The sequence below is a fragment of the Pseudorasbora parva genome, chromosome 19 (assembly GCF_024679245.1).
Source record: "Pseudorasbora parva isolate DD20220531a chromosome 19, ASM2467924v1, whole genome shotgun sequence".
NCBI lineage: Eukaryota > Metazoa > Chordata > Actinopteri > Cypriniformes > Gobionidae > Pseudorasbora > Pseudorasbora parva.
Window position 1 is genome coordinate 31,653,290 of NC_090190.1, and position 3,098 is coordinate 31,656,387.

At 30.7% G+C, this 3,098-nt stretch overlaps 1 protein-coding gene across 2 annotated transcripts in view; it reads right to left on the reverse strand.

Moving 5' to 3' along the window:
• Positions 1 to 2,734: 2,734 nt before the first annotated feature.
• Positions 2,735 to 3,098, reverse strand: part of LOC137047338 (probable ATP-dependent RNA helicase ddx6) — a 10,779-nt gene continuing 10,415 nt past the window's right edge. For both annotated transcript variants that reach the window (XM_067424946.1, XM_067424945.1), the window contains exon 14: positions 2,735 to 3,098. This exon is cut by the window's right edge. The gene's annotated coding sequence lies outside the window, so the exon portion shown is untranslated.

Genomic DNA, 3,098 nt, shown 5'->3' on the forward strand with positions numbered 1-3,098 from the left:
ATTTGTGATTGAATCATTCTTTTAGAGTCGGATCTTTTCAATGAATCTGTTCACAAAACCGATCTACTTGTACTGAATAGTTCATGTAATAAGCGAGTTTTAATTATTATTATTTTTTATTATTAAAGAACTAGTCATGTACAAACAGCATGGCAATATCTATACCTTTGCCTTAAAATATACAACAGGTGCTTAAAAGAAATACAAGCACAACTGGAAAAATAGTAATAATAATAGTAAAAAAACAAACACAAACGGGTCTATAGTTCTGTTTGTAAATCATTTTTTCTTTTGATTATATTCTATTGAAACATAGATTTACTGCATTCTTCTTTTTCATTCCTTTGAGGGCTTTTGTAAGAAATAAACTCAAAGTGGGCTGAGTTAAAATTTTATGATTGTAAGTAAGCGATTATGTGTTTTAATAAATTGAATATGCGGCAACATACTTAAAAATAAAACACCATGGTTAATAAAATATACCAGTAATAGAAAAAAAATTCAAAAGCGGGATGACGCATGACGTAAAGCATTGCTTAGCTAGCTTTGTTCAGATGAACTGTTCGAAAGAACCGATTCGTGAAAACAAGTCGGACTCCCTGCAGTCCTCCTACTTTCAGCTCGGCAAAACCCAAGCTGAATGGCTATTGGTTTGTTTATCTGTCAATCCCCACGTAGGCAAGAAGGGGGTTTTCGTGTTAAAGGGCATTTGCGTGAAGGTCATGAATCTGCTTTGGAGGTCGCTGAAGTTTTTTTTTAATAACCCGAACTGGCAGCTTTAATTATGAATGCAAACTAATAGAACTAATGTTAGTCATTCGATTTGTGCAATGGATCCCCTTTTACTGTCTTAATGAAATAAATGGACAAAAAAGGTCGTTGTATGTGTGTGTGTATATATATATATATATATATATATATATATATATATATATATATATATATACATATATATACACGCACACACATATATATATATATATATATATATATATATATATATATATATATATATAAATAATTTAATAAGATTCATGAATGCATTTAAGTGACAAAATTCAGATAAACCACCTTAAAACCATTTATATTCACAAAGAGATATTTTCAAACTGTGGTGCTTCAGTCAATTTAATAGGAAAGTTTAATAATTTAGAAGCTGCCTCTGCAAAATACAAAAATACATCACTCAGCAGGTACTTAAATCGATATATGGCATATGTAATGTTAAAGAAATACATGCAGGTAACGCCTAGTTTTTCACATTGATTAAAAAAGTAAAAAGCTTGTCTAGTTATCTCTGATTTGAATGTATTGAATTCCGGGAGAGATTACACACTTATTCTATTTAACTAAAACCTCAAGCTATTTGAATGAAATTAGCAATACAGACAAAGCATAAATCAATTAAGACAGCATTCATGCATGTCTGCATATTTCTTGGAGAAGCATACATGTACATACACACTTTTGGTTTGCTTTAGTTTTTATCCTGAAATCCAATATTAAGTAAACATCTGTGCCCACAAAATCTGCTCCCCCATTTATTTATAGAACATATACATTTTATTTTCAGAAACACCCTCACCATAAACAACAGCAACAAAGAAGAAGAAGAAGAAAAAAAACAGCTCATCACTGCAGGATGGATAAAGAATTAAAGTTTGTCCATTTGGAAATATACTAATAATCTTACACATTTCTTTTTCAACCGCACAGCATCATCAGCAGAAATTTATGATCTGGCTCAAGGTTTCCTACTTTAGCTAGACAAAAAAAAAAAAAAAAAAAAAAAAAAAAAAAAACCTTTGCCTGCACTCTGCTGCTTCAATAGTTCAAGAAACATGCAAACTGAGCTTTCTACACTAAAGCTTTGAGCTACATGTCATATATCCCTGCTTAGCAATAAAGAACATCTCTTGGGTAGGGGAAAAACAGCTGCCACTGAGAAGATGCTACAGTTTTGCTATACAAAAATACTCTGTCTTGATCAAAAAAAAAAAAAAAAAAAAACCTCATAACTGCAACACAAGGTTATGAAAAGTTCCTCTTGCAAACATCCAAATAGAAATAAACCAAGTTACCTCCTTCCTGTCATGTAATATGTATATTTATGTACTTAGGTATATTTTTGTATCCCCACAAAAATTCACTAGACAGAATATGAAAAGGCAAAATTCAGTAACAGGTAAAAAGCAAACATTTTAGCAAAAAAAAAAAAAAAAAAAAAAATCTTTTTTGTAAATAGCAATGTCAAAGTCCATTCATTAGCCACTTCATACATTCATTAATATCTAAAGAAATGAAACCTGTAAAAGATGTAACGGAGAGGGACCAACAAAATGCTCTTCTGCTCAACCTTTGAAAAAATGAAAATAAAATGAACCAAACAGCTCCTTTTGACAAATATTTGACGTATTCGTGCATGAAAATGTGGAATTTGATAAGTGCATTCAGACATTTGATTTTAAACATCATTTGTGGTGACTTATATCAGCTTTCATGTAGTAGTCTGACATCCCAGGTGAAAAATGCATACAATTAAATGCATTAAAATGTTAAGTTATATACTATATGCATTTAATACTTTTAATAACTTTTTTTCCACCTGGGATCTTTTACATTATGCCAGATTTTGGCATGCTCATTTAAATTAGGAATATTTACTAGTTTCAAAATTATGTAAAAAAAAAAAAAATCAAAAGATTTAAAAAAGAAAAAAGAAAAAGAAAAAAGAAAATCCACAAATTGTCTCAGTTAAAACAAAAAACTATCACCATAATTTACCTCAATGTTTCTTAATGGTTTCCAAATGTACAATACTGTCAACCATTTGTCAATGACTGCCAATAAAACACCAATAATAATGCAAAAGATGTTTTTCTCAGGCAGTTTAGTGCAATGTTAGTGTTGACACCTCAATCCTGAGCTCTGCAATATTTCAATGGATGCTGGTTTCTACAGCTGCCTCAGACTGAATATGAATAGAATCTGAAAATGTTAGAAGTAAATCAATGCCAATGATTCTTTCACAGAATCAGGTAGCACCAATAGGCTGCAAAACCCTGCGGTTTAGTCTTTGGGAATACTTCAACATAGCA